This window comes from Oryzias latipes, chromosome 23 (assembly GCF_002234675.1).
Source record: "Oryzias latipes chromosome 23, ASM223467v1".
NCBI classification, from domain to species: Eukaryota; Metazoa; Chordata; class Actinopteri; order Beloniformes; family Adrianichthyidae; genus Oryzias; species Oryzias latipes.
In genome coordinates, this window is record NC_019881.2 from 4,430,548 (window position 1) to 4,451,277 (window position 20,730).

Sequence of the window (20,730 nt, forward strand, 5' to 3'; positions counted from 1 at the left end):
GTGTGCTCTCTTCTTCCACATGGGGGCGGCGTGGAGCAGCTCATAAACTCCTGCATGAAACCTGAAGCAAAAGATTTAGCACTTGATTATCTTAAAAGGAATCCAAGGAATGTGGAAAACTTCACCTGCATGTTCAGTACCAGGTATTTCACTTCATCTGGATAAAGATGTCCATCTTAGGTCAGAGAATCGGATCGTTCTAAATGAACCGATATTGACCAGGAATCGGATCGTCAACCACAAATATTGAATCAGCAGGAATTCTCAAAATGAATCGCTACACCCCTGACATCTCTATTCGTCTGTGTGATTTGTGGAGAACCGTGTGCGTTTGCTCTGCAGACAAACCTCCACCCGTCCGAGTGGTTTAACCCTTGTGCTATCCTACGCACTTTAACATTGGGAGTTGGGTCATCTAGACCCACTAGACAGTGCGCTGAACCTTTTTTCTTCAATGATTTGTGATCTTCACTGGTGTCCATGGATCACATGAAATCTTTCCACCTTTATCCACCTTTGTCATGGTAGGAAGAACACGTCACTGTAAGGGGGGGGGTCATCTAAGATAGCACAAGGGATAAGGCTTCGACAGAACGCTCTGCAGTCCTGCAGATCAGTCTGTAGTCATTTAAACGTGACGTTGTGGGGAGGGGGATTGCGTCGCTGCTCTTATAATATTCAGGGCCAGGGGCTGCTGTGTATTATTCAGCTCCAAACAGGAAATAGAAAAAAATCAGAAACCATAACATACAGTCTAAATAGCATGAATGGTGATGACCTTCTTGTCTGCTTAAGGTGACATGGACATAATATTCTGACATTTGTCAAACGTCCTGGGCTTCTCAACGAGATCACATGGAAAGGATAAACCCACCGGGGACGCTCTGACACACTGATTCTGCTTCTCTAGCATATGTTTTCTAATGAGTCTGCTGGTTCTGGTTTTTGTTTGGACTTGATGCTGGGATTCTGAATGAAATTCACTCAACATCTTCATTTCCTCTACAGAAGGACCAATGCTCATTGGTTCCACTGGTGTCTGTGTTGGGAGGTAAGGAGGTATTATTATACAAAGTTTACTTTCCTCACCGTGTCCTCAGTTGGTTCTTTGGATCGGGCGGGTTGCCTGTTCTGGCTGTGGGCCTGTCTTCAGGGTAGGTGCCAGCAATTCACCGATGCAGGCGGCTCCCTGGAAGCACTTTCCTCAAATGTTCTGTGACTTTGAAAAAAAAAAAAAGGTTTGGGAGATTTTATTTTGTTGATGTGCAAAAAATGCTTTATGAATAAAGGTTTGATTGATTGAATAGATCTGACGATAAACCCCATCAGCTTGGGTAAGCACAGCTACTGGAAGCAGTTAGTCCCCAATGGCCTTACGGGTGGAAGATGAGAGAATGTTAGTGCCGTTCATGTAAGAGGTGCCCCCTCCATGTCTGCAGACTCACTGTTAGAAAGGAGGTCATGACCTCATCAGTTTGTGTATCACGTGCGCTCACTGTGCATGCAGCATTTGCGTGGGGTCAGTAAGGAGCCAGTACAAGCACCTTCCCAACGACTAGAGTATGCCGTAGGGACAGCGTACGACATCATCACGGGTGCGTCATGAGTGCGTGGAGCACACATTATCCATACATTTTCATGACGTCTCATTACAAGAAAGAATCCAGGAAATTCCATTGTTTTATTCTTAAAGAATTAATTTGTATAATGGAGCAGAAAATAAGGATTCAGCTCCAACAAACAAGACTTCTGATCCTTACAGACCTGTTCCTTCTTCTTCAAGACAATCTTCTACCCACCACTTGTATTAGTGTCACCTGCTTGACAAGGAGGATTGGGAGGAGGTCATGTGGTCAGAAGAAACCAAAACTGAAATCCTTAAATGCCACTTGCCATGTTTGGAGGAGAAAAAATGTTTAATTATATCCCAAGAACACCATAACCATTGTGAAGCACAGGGGTGGAAACATCATGGTTTGGGGCTGTTTATATGTAAAGCCAACTCTATGACTGATCCGTATTGAGGAAAATGTGGTTATTTATGGAAAGATTTTGGACGAAAAAATTCTTCTTCCATCAGAGAGAACATTGAGGATGAACGTGTCTGGATCTTCCGGCATGACTATGACCCCAAACACATCACCAAGGCAACCAAGGAGTGGATACATAAAAAGCGTTTCAAGGTTCTGGGGGCGTCTAACCAATCTCTGGACCTCAATCCAACAGAGAATCTGTGGAGGAAGTTGAAAGTCTTTTTTCCCCAAAACATCACAGCTCTAGAGGAGATCTGCATGGAGGAATGGACCAAAATAGCAACTCCAATGCAAATCTGCCTACAGCCTACAGGATATGTTTGACGTCTGCCTTAGAAACCAGGGTTACATTACAAAGTATTCAGGTGAACTTTTGTTTTTGACCAAATTCTTCTTTATCTGTTTTGTCACTGTAAGAGCTACATTGTTTTCTATACCCACTGTATTCCAGTTTGGGGTTATGTGAGTCCACCGAGCCGCTGATTGGTGAAGGTGGGGTTCAGGACAGTCATCCAGTTTATTGTAGGGCCACACAGAGACAACCACACACACTCACATTCACACCTAAAGCCTCAGCTGCCCTTACAGATGGATACGGGCCTTCCCCAGGCACAAAAAGGGGCAGATCTGTTCAGAATGCGCTCAAAAACCTGCAGCACCTGCATGTAACTAAGGCTTTGGAGACAGTTTATAGCACAGGCGTCAAACTCCAGGCCCAGAGGGCCAGTGTCCCAGCAGCTTCTTATTGTCAAAACACACCTGATCCAGGTAACCAGCAGCAGGTACAGCTGGGATCCCGGCTCTCGAGGCGCCCACTGCCCCCCCTGGTTCAAAGTCGACGCATGAATCATGTTTTTGAGCCGAGGGGGGAAGCCGGGGCGCCCACAGAGGCATGCAGGAGGGAGAAAAAGGCAGAGGCCGGATTGCTAAGCGCTACACCACCGTGTCGCCCCCCCCCCCGTAAATCACTGAATAATTACTCTGAGAAAGCATTACCATGATCACTGTCTTCAAACGGATGAATATCATTGGAACCTCATTAAAGCGGCGGCCCTTCACATTCATCTGCACTCAAGCAGCAGCTCTCGGTTTGAAAAGACGTCGCTGATCTAGTTCCACATATGCCAGGGGGGAGTAAATTAACCAAGCCAGGCTGGATCACAGACACTGAAAGGGTTGCTTCAGTGATTTGTGGGGGTCACCGACCTCTATTACAACTCTGGAGATCTTCTGTTATCGCCCGCTCCGTCTGCAAGAAAGACTCTGGCTGATAGGAGAGGAGAGCTGCTCTCAATCAGCGGGCAGATCGTGGAGCTTCTGCCCCCCCCCCCCCCCCCAGAGTCCTCATTTATCATCTATTTTAGAGCCTCGCGCTGCGCATCCTTCCACGGAAATGCCCTCTAACTTTCCCAGCGAGGAGCAGTCGGCATGGAAACAAGGGAGCTCGGCTGCCGGTGCGGCGCCGGTCACAGGGGGGCGGAGTTTGGAACAATCGGCAGGAAGCTGGAGTTGGCAAAGTGACCGCCACTCAAAAAAGAGGCGATTTGGAAGATTTTGGAATAAAATATGAACAGAACAAGAATGTTAGCATGGTTCTATGGTGTAGTGGTTAGCACTCTGGACTCTGAATCCAGTCTGAGTTCAAATCTCAGTAGAACCTTAAAACACTCCTTACTCATCATTGTTACGTGGATCTAAACACTCCAGTTCCTCAATGTGATGATTTAAAATTTACAAACACCCTCAAACATGTCTTTACTTCCCTGGCCTCTGGGAACGGAAAAAAAACACAATGATCTTCACTGTTAGTGTACAAAATGTGCTGTGTTAGTTTTTACATATAATACTTATTTTCATAATAAATCTTTATCTTGGTTACAACAGTTTCCAATTTTTTACAGTTTTTCTTATAAAAACATGTAACAGTGCAGTTGCAATTATGGTTCTATGGTGTAATGGTTAGCAATTTATGGAAGCCATTGTGTAGCATAACTAACCCTTGTGCTATCTTACATGACCCCCCCACCCTTAAATTGACGTGTTCTTCCTACCATGACAAAGGTGGATAAAGGTGGAAAGATTTCATGTAACCCATGGAAACCAGTGAAGATCACAAATCATTGAAGAAAAAAGGTTCAGAGCACTGTCTAGTGGGTCTAGATCAGTGTTTTTCAACCAGTGTGCCGCGGCACACTAGTGTGCCGTGGGAGATGGTCAAGTGTGCCGTGTGAAATCACCCTCATTCACTGATCTAAAAACATTTTCCATCTCCAGGATTTCAGCTCTGTGTTCATCCAAACAGGCCCTGATAAAACACTGAGTAGTTAGGAATATAAAAGATCGTAAAATACTTTTTCTTTGCGTTTATTTTATTTTATTAAAGACATTTTGATAAGAATGACGTACCGCGATTCAGCTGTATTTAGGAAAAGTCCCACCCCTTTACCTGTCTCCACCAATCATTCTTGGGGGGCTTAATCTCATGTCATCGGTCTGACCAATCAGAAGTGGTTAAAGTCTTCACTTCCTTGTCCCGATTTAGCTCGTAAAGTCGCTCAGTTCTAACAAAAACACCAGCTAAAGCTCGTCTTTAGCGGTGTAGCTTTCCACAGAATCCGGTATCAGACCGTGGAACAAGTGAACAAAACAATGAAGCTCCGAAAAGCGATCTCCGCCGGCCGTTTTTATGCACTACATCTCCCATGATGCATTGGGTTGTGAGAGTGACAGCGTAAAAGGAGTTCTGTTGTTAAACGTCTTGAAAACAACGAACACACTTCAAACTTTTTTTAAATCTTCTAACTTAACTTTTATTACATCTTTTAGAAAAACAGCTGCAACTTCCAGCTTTTTCTGCAATAATTATCTCAAAAATGCATGTGAGATTGTGGAGGGGCTGTAGATCAATACAGACTATGAGTTTCTCCTTTTTTTTTCATTTCTGGATGCTGGTGTGCCGCGGGATTTTTTTTAAGCTTAAAGTGTGCCGCGGCTCAGAAAAGGTTGAAAAACACTGGTCTAGATGACCCAACTCCCAATGGTAAAGTGCCTAGGATAGCACAAGGGTTACACAACTGTTGCTTTTAGAATCCAGGGCACTAGATAATTCTGCACCACATCGTTTTTTTAGTGGCTATCCCTTGTGCTTTCTTGTGGGGTCCAGATGACCCCACGCGCTAACGTGCCTCCAACGTTGGGAGTCGGGTCGCTGAACCTTTTTTCCTCAATGATTTGTGATCTTCACTGGTGTCCATGGGTTACATGAAATCTTTCCACCTTTATCCACCTTTATCATGGTAGGAAGAACACGTCAATGTAAGGGTGGGGTCATCTGGACCCCACAAGCCAGCACAAGGGTTAGGGAGGGAATTCAAACATCGCCATAGCGATCCAGATCCGACCATCATGTTACTCGGCTCTCTTCCACTTTTACTTTTGATTTGTGTTTATGTGTACCTCTGCTTTTGCACTTCAGACTGTAAACAGACAGGAATCTCAGGAACAGATTCTTTTCCTTCTTTTCCCCTTCCTGATTATGCAGTTGGACGGTGACTTTGGAAGAAGCCTCCTCCCCCTCCTCCCATCATGCCCTGCAGCTAATCCTCCCACTCCGTTCTGAACCTTTTCCAGACTTCCAGGATGGTGGATGTTCTGGATCCTACCTGTTCAGTGTCACACACACACACACACACACACGCACACACACACACACACACACACACACCCACACCCACACCCACACACCCACACACACACACACACACACACAAAAACAGATTCAGGCTAAAGCTAGTCTTCAAGCAGCTTGACTTCCTTCAATCTACTAACAGACTTTCTTAAACAGGAGTGTGGATTGTGGTTCAGCAGGAGGCTGAAAAGGGTTTTCAGAGGTTTTGGAGTCAGTGTTGAATTTCTGAAGGATCCAGCTGGTCTCAGAAAGATCCCTCACTGGGATTTGACCCATCCCAACTGGGGATCTCTGAGCACAAACTGAGACGGCAGCTTGGTTGGTGAGCTCTGAACATCTTTGGATTCTAAATTGAATTCCTGCTGTTTGGGTTGTGGAGGTAAACTTGTTTCTCCTGTCAGCCACAGAGGAAATCCAACCGTCACCCCCTCCACCCCAGAGCAGAAATGTGCACCAGCGGCTAGTTTTCCTCAGCAGCAGGGGTGTCATTACTCAAAGTCGGTGCTGCCGTCCCTGCAGACGCACAACAGAGGAACACGGAGCTGCAGAGCGCCAATCCTCAGATTGATCCACGGAAACTGCCTTTTATCTGTGTTCAGCGCAGTTTTACTCTGCATCTTTATTTAAACCTGAAGTATAGCTAAAGTAATGAATAATAGGACAGAACTTAGGTTTTTTTTCTGAAGAATGAAAAAATGAAGGAGACAAAACTAAAACATGATGGGATGCATGATGGTGACGCCGCTGTAAACAGTTTAAATGAACCCAAATAAAAAGGTGGACATTCTGGTTTAGATGGGGATGTGTCATAAATACAAATAATCCCAGATGGGGAACAGAAAAAGGAAGAAGGAAAAGCTCAGAAAGCTGTTCTGATGTACGGACACACTGACGTCACATTCTGCAAAACATAATCAGATCTTGTGATTGAATACATATTTTAAGCTGACTCCCATTCAGAGGGCAACACCTGCGTTTGGCGTCCCACACGAACAAAGAGACAACAAGAGTCTTAGAAAAGGGGTTTCTAATCCACCTTCAGGTGTGTTTGACCTCATGCTGAGTCACAAACCACCCCTATGCTGCGCTTTAGAACAGTGTGACCAATGGGGGGGCAGACTGTAGATGGGACTTTGGATAAACTGGGTGAGGAACCACAAGGGCAGAGCTTTGATTCTGCCATGGCGGCTGCTTTGCTGCATGAGTGCTCGCTTCAGTAGGTTGTGTGGAAGCTTTGCATATTATTGTTGATGTTTTGATGTTGCAGCGCCTGTTGCCACGGTTTTCTGGGTTTTAATTTGTTCTGAATAAACAAAGGAAATTAAAGCTGTGGATGGCGTTGTATGGCACGCAGGCCCAACCTGCCTTAAAGTCCCCTCCCAATGCCTCCTGACTACCTGCCCTCACTGGTTAAGGGGCTGCTACACGCCCCCCACTCTTCCTTTCTGCCCCTCCCACCTTGATCAGAGCTGCACGCGACCAATTCATAATAGAAGCCTTTTATAAAAATGGCGGCTTTTCTTTTGGTTTTCTCTCCAAAGAAAAGCATTTCCTTTTTTGAACCTGTCAGGGGGGTGAATCAGCAAAAGAAAGTTTTTGTGTTTCCTTGTGTTAACAACGCCAGCATTTGAAATATAGTTATATTGTAATGTCATGTTGTTTTGATCCGTCTAAATTCACGCATAAAATTTTCACAATATTTTGGTCAATAAAGCGAGCAACAAGGCGCCGTTCAACATCTGCAATTTCTAATTCCAACATTTTTTCCAAAGTACTTTCCCAATGATGCTCGAGGAGTTTGGAACCAATAGATCAGAGAGTTTGAATTTGTAGAAGGTAACAGCAGTGACGTGCGGTCAGGTGAGGAAAGTGAGGCTCAGCCTCACCTGCCATTGTGGTAAAATAGAAAAACGTGCATTAAGTAAATATTATTTTCCACTGATCCGTGTTAAAGATACATTTTCAGTTGACTTGACACGTTTTTACACAGTGTCTGAGGTAAAAATCGCTGACTTTGAGTGTTGTGTGATCACAGACGGAGCGGAAACTCCGGGTGCTCCGGAGCGCTTCGTCTCATGTCTGACGGCAGGGGTCAGTTTAATCCCCCTTGTGCTATCTTAGATGACCCCACCCTTCCATTGACGTGTTCTCCCTACCATGACAAAGGTGGATAAAGGTGGAAAGATTTCATGTAATCCATGGACACCAGTGAAGATCACAAATCATTGAAAAAAAAAGGTTCAGCGCACTGACTAGTGGGTCTAGATGACCCAACTCCCAATGTTAAAGTACCTAGGATAGCACAAGGGTTAAACAGAGACGTGCGGTCAGAGCGCTGCTGTAAGGGCGAAGAAAAGACTGCTGGCCCCCTCACTAGGGGGGAGACGTGAGCTGACAGCTGCTTTGTGGCTTTACTGGTGCAGGTCAAGCTGCTGGAAGCTAATCCAGACGTTTCCGGAGGCAACAAAGTCACCCCAGCTGGCTCTCACTCTACCAGCTACAACAGCATCAGTGGAGAGGTCATTCTCAGAAACAGAACAGACTGAGGATGGCTTTCTTCATTGGCCATAATCTGGCCAATGAAAGGGAGAGACTCATTAAACTAAAGGTAAATAAGGAAGACTTTTCCAGCAGATTATAGAGCTTTTTGTGAATTAGGATCATCTCATGGACTCAAAAAGTAAGGCCAAACATGGTTTTCAATTTTTGCTCATTAAAAATAACATGGGAGTAAGTGGAAAAAAGGTATTTGAAAACCAAATTTTAGGCCTAAAAGAATCATTTTTATGATCATTTTCACTGACAACATTTGATGACTGATTAAAGCACCAGAATTTGAAGTTGGAAAAATACCAGAAAAAGTTACTGAGAGTCAAAATGAAATGTGTGCTGAACACATCTGTATACTTTCATTTGTTTACAGTATATATGAATAATCTCTACACATGAAGAGTGTTCTATCCGTCTATAAAAGAAATGTTCTCCGTAGGACAAATATGTCCTTGTGTGTGTTTTATATGCTATAACCTGCTGTTGGATGGATGGTTAAATATTCAGTTCTTGCCATTGTAAATCTGACTCCAGAGGAGTCGTTGCCTCACCAGCCATCAACCTCACTTCACGTCACTGACAAGACGTCATTTGTTTTTCGTGATAAAATTCAAGATGGTAGCTTTTTCCTGAGGTCAAAGGTCAAGGAAACTTCAGTTCTTGTTTTAGACTTTTCCCATAATGTGTTAAAAATATGAAAATCGCCAAATCAGACCCTGGAAATATGACAAAAACCCACCATCACCCAGAATGAGGAGCGCTTGTCCTCCAGGATGAAGACCTGATGGAGAGATGTGACAGGAACCAGATCCCTGCCTGGATTCTGGAACCAGAACCCTGCATGGATGCAGGAAGCAGATCCCTGCATGGATGCAGGAACCAGATCTATGCATAAATGCAGGAACCAGATCACAACATGGATGCATATCCCTGCATGGATGAAGGAAGCAGATCTCTGCAAGAATGCAGGAACCAGATCCCTACATGGATGCAGGAACCAGATCACAACATGGATGCATATCCCTGCATGGATGCAGGAACCAGATCTCTGCATAAATGCAGGAACCAGATCACAACATGGATGCATATCCCTGCATGGATGCAGGAACCAGATCTCTGCAAGAATGCAGGAACCAGATCCCTACATAGATGTAGGAAGCAGATCTCTGCATGAATGCAGGAACTGGATCCCTACATGGATACAGGAAGCAGATCTCTGCATGAATGCAGGAACAAAATCACTGCATGGATGCAGGAAGCAGATCCCTGAATGGATGTAGGAAGCAAATCTCCACATGAATGCAGGAACCAGATCTCTGCATTAATGCAGGAACCAGATCTCTGCATGAATGCAGGAACCAGATCCCTACATGGATGCAGGAAGCAGATATCTGCATGAATGCAGGAAGTAGATCCCTACATGGATGCAGGAAGCAGATCTCTGCATGAATGCAGGAACTAGATCACTGCATGGATGTAGGAAACATATCTCTGCATGAATGCAGTAACTAGATCCCTGCATGGATGCAGGAAGCAGATCCTTGCATGAATGCAGGAACTAGATCCCTACATGGATGCATATCCCTGCAAGGATGCAGGAAGCAGATCTCTGCATAAATGTAGGAACTACATCCCTACATGGATGCAGGAAGCAGATCCCTGCATAAATGCAGGAACCAGATCCCTACATGGATGCATATCCCTGCATGGATGCAGGAAGCAGATCTCTGCATGAATGCAGGAACCAGATCTCTGCATGAATGCAGGAACCAGATCCCTACATTGATGCATATCCCTACATGTATGTAGGAAGCAGAACTCCGCATGAGTGCAGAAACAGGATCTCTGCATAAATGCAGGAACCAGATCTCTATATGCATGCAGGAACCAGATCCCTACATGGATGCATATCCCTGCAAGGATGCAGGAAGCAGATATCTGCATGAATGCAGGACCTACACCCCTACATGGATGCAGGAAGCACATCTTTGCATGAATGCAGGAACTAGATCCCTACATGGATGCAGGAAGAAAATCTCTGCATGAATGCAGGAACTAGATCCCTGCATGGATGCAGGAAGCAGATCCCTGCATGAATGCAGGAACCAGATCTCTGCATGGATGCAGGAACCAGATCCCTACATCTATGCATATCTGCTGGATGGATGCAGGAAGCAGATCCGTGCATGAATGCACATACTACATCACTACATGGATGCAGGAAGCAGATCCATGTATTAATGCAGGAAGAAGATCCCTGCATGAATGCAGGAACTACATCCTTACCTGGATGCAGGAAGCAGATCCCTTCATGGATGCAGGAACCAGATCCCTTTAAGGGATGCAGGAACAAGATCCCTGCATGGATGCAGGGACAAAATCCCTACATGGATGCATATCTCTGCATGAATGCAGGAACTAGATCCCTACCTGGATGCAGGAAGCAGATCCCTTCATGGATGCAGGAACCAGATCTCTGCATGAATGCAGGAACCAGATCCCTGCATGGATGCAGGGACCAGATCCCTACATGGATGCATATCCCTGCATGGATGCAGGAAGCAGATCCCAGTGTGGATGCAAGAACCAGATCCCTGCATGAATGCAGGAACTAGATCCCTACATGGGTGCAGGAAGCACATCCCTTCATGGATGCAGAGACCAGATCCCTTCATGGATCCATGAACCAGATCCCTGCATGGATGCAGGGACCAGATCCCTACATGGATGCATATCCCTGCATGGATGCAGGAAGCAGATCCCTGTACGGATGCAGGAACCGGACCCCTGCATGAATGCAGAAACTAAATCCCTACATGGATGCAGGAAGCACATCCCTTCATGGATGCAGGAACCAGATCCCTACATGGATGCATATCCCTGCATGGATGCAGGAAGCAGATCTCTGCATGAATGCAGGAACTAGATCCCTACATGGATGCAGGAACCAGATCTCTGCATGAATGCAGAAACCAGATCTCTGCATGGATGAAGGAACCAGATCCTTACATGGATGCACATCCCTGCATGGGTGCAGGAAGCAGATCTCTGCATGAATGCAGGAACCAGATCTCTGCATGAATGCAAAAACCAGATCCCTACATGCATGCATATCCCTGCAAGGATGCAGGAAGCACATCTCTGCATGAATGCAGGGAATAGATCCCTACATGGATGCAGGAAGCAGATCTCTGCATGAATGCAGAAAGTAGATCCCTATATGGATGCAGGAAGCAGATCTCTGCATGAATGCAGGAACTAGATCCCTGCATGGATGCAGGAAGCAGATCTCTGCATGAATGCAGGAAGTAGATCCCTACATGGATGCAGGAAGCAGATATCTGCATGAATGCAGGAACCAGATCCCTGCATGGATGCAGGAAACATATCTCTGCATGAATGCAGTAACTAGATCCCTGCATGGATGCAGGAAGCAGATCCTTGCATGAATGCAGGAACTAGATCCCTGCATGGATGCAGGAAGCAGATCTCTGCATGAATGCAGGAACCAGATCTCTGCATAAATGCAGGAACCAGATCCCTACATGGATGCATATCCCTGCATGGATACAGAAAGCAGATCTCTGCATGAATGGAGGAACCAGACCTCTGCATAGGTGCATATCCCTGCAAGGATGCAGGAAGCAGATCTCTGCATGAATGTAGGAACTACATCCCTACATGGATGCAGGAAGCAGATCCCTGCATAAATGCAGGAACCAGATCCCTACATGGATGCGTATCCCTGCATGGATGCAGGAAGCAGATCTCTGCATGAATGCAGGAACCAGATCTCTGCAAGAATGCAGGAACCAGATCCCTACATGGATGCATATCCCTACATGTATGTAGGAAGCAGAACTCTGCATGAGTGCAGGAACCAGATCTCTGCATAAATGCAGGAACCAGATCTCTATATGCATGCAGGAACCAGATCCCTACATGGATGCATATCCCTGCAAGGATGCAGGAAGCAGATCTCTGCATGAATGCAGGACCTACACCCCTACATGGATGCAGGAAGCACATCTTTGCATGAATGCAGGACCTACACCCCTACATGGATGTAGGAAGCAGATCCCTGCATGAAGCAGGAACCAGATCTCTGCATGGATGCAGGAACCAGATCCCTTTAATGGATGCAGGAACCAGATCCCTGCATGGATGCAGGGACCAGATCCCTACATGGATGCATATCTCTGCATGAATGCAGGAAGCAGATCCCAACCTGGATGCAGGAAGCAGATCCCTTCATGGATGCAGGAACCACATCCCTTTAAGGGATGCAGGAACCAGATCCCTGCATGGATGCAGGGACCATATCCCTACATCGATGCATATCCCTGCATGGATGCAGGAAGCAGATCCCTGTATGGATAAAAGAACCAGATCCCTGCATGAATGCAGGAATTACATCCCTACATGGATGCAGGAAGCACATCCCTTCATGGATGCAGGAACCAGATCCCTTCATGGATGCAGGAACCACATCCCTGCATGGAAGCAGGAAGCAGATCCCTGTACGGATGCAGGAACCAGACCCCTGCATGAATGCAGAAACTAAATCCCTACATGGATGCAGGAAGCACATCCCTTCATGGATGCAGGAACCAGATCCCTACATGGATGCATATCCCTGCATGGATGCAGGAAGCAGATCTCTGCATGAATGCAGGAACTAGATCCCTACATGGATGCAGGAACCAGATCTCTGCATGAATGCAGGAATTAGATCCCTACATGGATGCAGGAAGCAGATCTCTGCTTGAAAGCAGGAAACCCGATCCGTACATGGATGCAGAAACCAGATCTCTGCATGGATGCAGGAACCAGATCCTTACATGGATGCATATACCTGCATGGGTGCAGGAAGCAGATCTCTGCATGAATGCAGGAACAGGATCTCTGCATGAATGCAGAAACCAGATCCCTACATGCATGCATATCCCTGCAAGGATGCAGGAAGCACATCTCTGCATGAATGCAGGAACTAGATCCCTACATGGATGCAGGAAGCACATCCCTTCATGGATGCAGGAACCAGATCTCTTCATGAATGCAGGAACTAGATCCCTGCATGGATGCAGGGACCAGATCCCTGGATGAATGCAGAAACTAGATCCCTGCATGGATGCAGGAAACAAATCCATGCATGGATTCATATCCCTGCATGGATGCGGGAAGCAGATCTCTGCATGAATGCAGGAACCACATCTCTGCATGAATGCAAGAACCAGATATCTGCATAAATGCAGGAACCAGATCCCTACATGGATTCATATCCCTGCATTGATGCAGGAAGCAGATCTCTGCATGAATTCAGAAACCAGATTTCTGCATGAATGCAGAAACCAGATCCTTACATGCATGCATATCCCTGCAAGGATGCAGGAAGCACATCTCTGCATGAATGCAGGACCTACATCCCTACATGGATGCAGGAAGCACATCTTTGCATGAATACAGGAACTAGATCCCTACATGGATGCAGGAAGCAAATCTCTGCATTGATGCAGGAACTAGATCCCTGCATGGATGCAAGAAAGCAGATCCCCGCATGAATGCAGGAAGCAGATCTCTGCATGGATGCAGGAAGCAGATCCCTGTATGAATGCAGGAAGAAGATCCCTGCATGAATGCAGGAACTAAATCCCTACCTGGATGCAGAAAGCAGATCCCTTCATGGATGCAGGAACCAGATCCCTTTAATGGATGCAGGAACTAGATCCCTGCATGGATGCAGGGACCAGATCCCTACATGGATGCATATCCCTGCATGGATGCAGGAAGCAGATCCCTGTATGGATGCAGGAACCAGATCCCTGCATGAATGCAGGAACTAGATCCCTACATGGATGCAGGAAGCAGATCTCTGCATGAATGCAGGAACCAGATCCTTACATGGATGCATGTACCTGCATGGGTGCAGAGGCAGATCTCTGCATGAATGCAGGAACAGGATCTCTGCATGAATGCAGAAACCAGATCCCTACATGCATGCATATCCCTGCAAGGATGCAGGAAGCAGATCTCTGCATGAATGCAGGAACTAGATCCCTACATGGATGCAGGAAGCACATCCCTTCATGGATGCAGGAACCAGATCTCTGCATGAATGCAGGAACTAGATCCCTGCATGGATGCAGGGACCAGATCCCTGCATGGATGCAGAAACTAGATCCCCGCATGAATGCAGGAAGCAGATCTCTGCATGGATGCAGGAAGCAGATCCCTGTATGAATGCAGGAAGAAGATCCCTGCATGAATGCAGGAACTAAATCCCTACCTGGATGCAGAAAGCAGATCCCTTCATGGATGCAGGAACCAGATCCCTTTAATGGATGCAGGAACTAGATCCCTGCATGGATGCAGGGACCAGATCCCTACATGGATGCATATCCCTGCATGGATGCAGGAAGCAGATCCCTGTATGGATGCAGGAACCAGATCCCTGCATGAATGCAGGAACTAGATCCCTACATGGATGCAGGAAGCAGATCTCTGCATGAATGCAGGAACCAGATCCTTACATGGATGCATGTACCTGCATGGGTGCAGAGGCAGATCTCTGCATGAATGCAGGAACAGGATCTCTGCATGAATGCAGAAACCAGATCCCTACATGCATGCATATCCCTGCAAGGATGCAGGAAGCAGATCTCTGCATGAATGCAGGAACTAGATCCCTACATGGATGCAGGAAGCACATCCCTTCATGGATGCAGGAACCAGATCTCTGCATGAATGCAGGAACTAGATCCCTGCATGGATGCAGGGACCAGATCCCTGCATGGATGCAGAAACTAGATCCCTGCATGGATGCAGGAAACAAATCCATGCATGGATGCATATCCCTGCATGGATGCAGGAAGCTATGGAGTTATTTCAGTCTCAATAATCAGAAATGCACACAACCGGTTTTACAAATACACACGCTCCGATTCACAAATGTCATTTTATGCAAACGTGAAAAATAAATTCGGAAATACACACCCTGTGTTTCACAAACACACACATTGTGTTTCACAAATGCACACTAAATGTTTTACAAATGCACAATAAGTGTTTCTCACAAATGTGCACACTGTTTTTCACAAAAACATTTTAGAAATTCACAATAAATGTATCAGAAATGCACAGTAGGTGCTTCACAAACGTGATTTTTAGGTACACATGTGATGTGAACTCACAGATCATTCGAATTGCAGAATGTGCATTCAAAATCCCGTTCTCGTTAGTGAATCTCTCCGTGTGTGTGAGAGATTTTTCTACGGTGAATATTGAGACTCATCTGACGGAGCGGGTCGACTAATCTCACCATTGGCTAGTGAATCTGTCAATCAAACTCATCGGCAAAGCAGGCGGGTTCGCTTTTAGCCAATCGAATGGCCCCTTACACTCCTCACTTTCAAAGTGACGAGGGAGGGAGCTGTTCAGCACAGCAGTTGAAAGGACGCGGGCGGCAAACATGGCGGAGAGGTCTTCTGAACGGGATCAGTCTCAGCCCGTAAGTAATGCATTTATTTGATCATTCCCTCGTTGTACGTCCTGTAATGTTATTGAATACTAAGTTGAAGCGGTCTCCTTAGCCAAGTGACATGTGTGAATGCTTTATGAACACTTCAGACGAGTCGTTTGCAGAGTACCCCCACCGCAAATTAGCTTAGCTTAGCCTGTGCGGTCATATTTTTTTATGAAAGCGGGGGAGGACTTATGATGGTTTTGTCAAGTTTTATACTTGGCATACCAGCTCTTCACACAACACGAGTAACTACAACCAACCAGGGGCCTCGAAACTAGCCGGCTTTCGACTCAAATTGTGTCTGCCTGCCCTGTGAGTGTGAGGGAAGTTTAGCTAGCGCGTCGGTTCAAGCTAGATATACAGCCAATCTGTAGGTTTTTAACATGATTCATAAGGAACTAAGGGGAAAACATGCCGGATTTACAGCAGCACAGAAAGTTTAATAAAAAGTATTGATTTGGAGACGGGGATTTGTTTAAACACTGATGCTATGCTAACTAGCTAGTAAGTTAGCTGTTCCGTGTGCTGCCTTTATGTAAACGCGGCGATCCGGGTTAAAGTTAGACACAGTCTTTTCACAACCCAGACTTTAAGACGGGGTGGATATGTGCAACAAAGTTAATTCATATGACATTCATGAAAAGGGCATTTTTTAAATATAACAGACGTGAATCCACTGTTGAATGAAAGAAGCCTCATTAAGTTTCTAACGTTAGAACCCGTATTGTGCTGAAAAGCCCTGTGAGATTGTGTCAGAGTGACAGCCACTAAAATCCCCGTATCTTTACTTCCAATGACGTAATGACAAGAATCCCAAACATTATGTTTTTAGGCTGTTTTGTAGTCGATAAGTAGTCACAGAAAGGGTGGATGGGAGAAATATGCTATCAACAGTGATTTGAGTAGAAGTTACTGTAAGTATTACACACAGGCTTCCTGTGATCAGTGTCTTGTCTCTGATATTTTTTTAAAGCTGTTCTTTACTACAAGCTCAAGTTATCATAGCAAGAGTGTTTTAAAAAATTCCCCTTTCTAATATTTGAAAATTATGTAATTTAATCTCAGACAGCTAAATGATCTAATCCATGTTTGTTGTGTTTTTATTTATTCTTTAGGAATTGCTGAAGCGTGACATCCTAAATACCTTTCTATTCTATTCTATTTCATATTTTATCATCCTATTGTATTACTGTTTTACCTATCAATTGGGAATTTAGCATTTTTGCCCCTGTAAATATCTGTCAGTTGAAAGTATTTGTACTTGTATTCCATAGATCTTGTACCTGAAGATGGCAGACAACAACTGTGCAGACTTGGCCTTCTTCAGTGACGCTGTGAACGTGTATGGATAACCTCTGAGGTATTCATGTTATTCATAAAGAAATCTTTTATTCACATATCAGGCAGTATAAGCTAGGGTTGGGCGATGTCCCTTAAATTGGCCGTTGACGATGTTTGCTGTCAACCATCGGGATGGACGATGACATCGTCGGGGGGGGAAGGGGGGTATTTTTACATTTTTCGTTCTTATATAACTGCTATTCGTTTTTTTGCTTTTTTGTTTTAATTTCCCAACAGATGACTAATCCGCGATGATCCAGTATAAACTGAGGGAAGTGACTTTAACAAAAAAAGTAACAAACAAAATAGAAAAGAAGTAGTCCGCTTTGTGTTTGATGGGAAGGGGGGGGGGTACATGAGCGGTATGTGTGGGACATTTAAGACTGCGATCCGTCCCGCAGCTCTAGGGGTACAAGCAACCGAACTCAGAACCGGGTCTAAAAGTGTGTGTCTGTGCACAGCTCGGATCGTCAGCACACACAGCGGTTTGAGCTTCAAAGCAGAAATGTCGCTCAGTCCTTAGAAAACATTCAAACAATCACGCGGATTTGTGTTTCCAGTCGTGTCCCGACTAAATAAAGGCTGATGTTATTCTTACATGTTTACGTGCAGCCAGAAAGCAGCACCACCCAAAGCTAATGTTGTTAGCCCGTGTTAGCATACTGCTAATCCTGGCTTCGTTCAGAAAAAGCACTGACCACACGGATTAAAATTCAAATGATGAGCGAACAGGTGTTTCATAATAACCGTAACATTATTAAAAGCACGTTTAGAAGATCATCTCGTATTTTACCGAGCTGACATGTCAATGTATATAGCCGCTCGGCGCTGTTTAACAATGTTTTGTATTGAATTGTTACATACAATAAAGTTTGAAAAAAAAAAGCCGCTCGGCGGAGTTTATATCCTTCCGTTTTTCAAACCCTACTGCGCATGTGCGAATGATTTATTCCTACGGAAAGTGTGACCTTAGTGAACGTTTTTATATTCTGAAAACATTTTTCTGGGCCCATGTACACGGTTGGATTCTAATCTGACCATTGATCCCATCAAGATATTTTGTACATGTAACCGCGGCTTATGGTGTCGACGCGCAACGTGGCGGGGGCGTGGCATCACGATGCTGTCTCTCCATCGGGATGTCAGTCACCCATCACGATGGACGATGATATCGTCCATCGGCACAACCCTAGTATAAGCACTTGGTTATTTGTACAAAAATAACAAAGGCAACTCTAAAACTCTTTCCCCTCATGAATAACATTTTACCCCCCCCCCCCCCCCTTAACAGTCTCTCTCACCTCAATTTTTTCCCCAGTGATACATGTAACCCACTCCTGCAATTTATCTAACCTAGAAATTCTACTTATTGGCATTATACATAAGAACATTACATTTTAAATTGATGTGTACCGTATTGGCGATGCATTTGTAATTATGTGTTTGAGACATGATTTTCATGTTATTGTCAGGGTGAGAGGAGATCACGGAGGAGAAAATGTGGGCATAGCTGAGTTGATGCTCACATACGTAGAACTGACACAAACAGCTTCATTGCAGCAAAAGTGTACACACAATCAACGGTGAGTTGAACCTAGTTTTAGACGCTTTAATATATGCATAAAAGTGAATGATGTATTAAAAATAAATCTGACAATATAATATTTCTTTTTGCTTTTTTCCAAATACAGGATTGAGCCCCTCTGGTGTGATGTCTTCATGACTGTTACTGGTTTATATTACAACATCCTGCACTCTCCTGAGGACCAAGACTTGCTCAATATCAGTCACATCACGTATTCTGCTGCCACTATATTTTCCTACCACGCATTCAGGCCAGTTTGGATGTCTTTAGTGACGCGTGGGACAGCCATCCAATCAGGACGGAGCAAAGCATGACACCAAATCAGCTGTGGCAGTTGGGCTTGACCCAGAACCCTGTTTCTGATCCCCGGGTAAGTGCTTTATTTCAGTGTTTTTCAACCTTTGTTCACTTGTTCCACGGTCTGACACCGGACTCTGTGGAAAGTTACACCGCTAAAGACGAGCTTTAGCTGGTATTTTTGTTATAACTGAGCGACTTTATCAGCAGAATTAAGAACAAGGAAGTGAAGACTTTAACCACTTCTGATTGGTCAGACTGATGACATGTGATTAAGCCTTCAAGAATGATTGGCGGAGACAGTTAAAGGGGCGGGACTTTTCCTTACACGGTTATAGCTGCAGCTAAATCGCGGTACCGTCAACCTTATCAAAATGTATTTTATAGAATTAAATAAACACAAAGAAAAAGTCATTTTAAGATCTTTCATATTCCTAACTACTCAGTGTTTTTATCAGTGCCTGTTTGCATGAAGAGCTGATTTCCTGGAGATGGGAAATGTTTTTAGATCAGTGAAGTAGGGCAATTCCCCACGGCACACTTGACCATCTCCCACGGCACACTAGATTGCCGCGGCACACACACTGGTTGAAAAACCCTGCTTTATTTAATCTCACTGTACTGGACAACTGATTTGTGTGCAGTTCGACTAAAGTGGAAAGTATCAAGAACAGTATGATGAAATCACAATGACTACAAGGAATTTTCATCAAAAATGAATGAAAAGTCTTATTGTTGTGTGGTGCAAACTATTTCCCTAAATTGTTTGGTTTTTTAAATCAAGTAGGAAGAATAGCACATCTGCAAGTTCAAAATGCATCACAATGCATGGCATTATGAGCCATCAGCTGTACTAATCTCACTACTTTGTTAAGGTTCACTTATTTGCAAATTAAAAACAGTTATGGAGATATGAGGTCTGCCTGCTAGAAACAATATAAGTCATTATTAGTGGGTCTCTGTTCCTACATAATCTAAAACATTAAAAAAAAACAGTGCTGTTCATAAACAGTATCTTTTTTTTTGTCAGGGTATGCTGGTTCCAGAGATTGAATGGGAGGAGAGTGGATCCATGGCTGAACCTCATCCTGGGATCAATGTCCCGGTATGGGACAGTCCCCTTTTGGGTCCACAAATGTTGGAACTGCAAGACGACATCAACCCATTGTTTAATTCAGACCGTTTGGGAGTGGACCTACATCTTTACTGTCCCGTTTGTTTAGAACTTAATTTAGGCGACATAATTACATACAGAAGAAGAAAGACTGAGGGGAGCAAGACAGAGTTCAAATCAATACTGCTGTATTGTTCAAGGGACTTAATTGTATGTAAGGAAGTTATGAAAATTAGTTCCAGTTTAAATAAAATTCAAATCAGTAGAGATCCCACATTTGCTTAAATTTTGATGTTTTAATCTGTCCATGTTTTCACTGAATTTTACTCTGCAATAAAGGGTGAATGTTTGCACTTTGTTGTTCTATGACCATCTTTTGTTGTGTAGTATTTAACCAGCTATAAAACCCAGAGAGATGAGGATCTTTTTTGCAAGGGTGACCTGGCCAAGAGGTGTATATGTATATGGTTACAATATAAAATCAATGACATTTGAGTTATTAAAAAAATAAAATTAAGGTCTGGCAAAGTGACCTCGGGCTGAGCAGGGGAGGTGTATTGGGTATCTGTGATTGACAGTGAGATGAACTTGAGGTAATGT

The 20,730-nt window shown here is 44.6% G+C and overlaps 1 long non-coding RNA gene across 1 annotated transcript; it reads left to right on the forward strand.

The window, feature by feature from the left end:
• The first annotated feature begins 17,102 nt into the window (after window positions 1-17,102).
• On the forward strand, window positions 17,103-18,870 carry LOC111946908. Its single transcript, XR_002872717.1, has 3 exons — window positions 17,103-17,153; window positions 18,607-18,717; window positions 18,826-18,870. It is a non-coding gene; the product is annotated as an uncharacterized LOC111946908 (long non-coding RNA).
• Window positions 18,871-20,730: the final 1,860 nt, after the last annotated feature.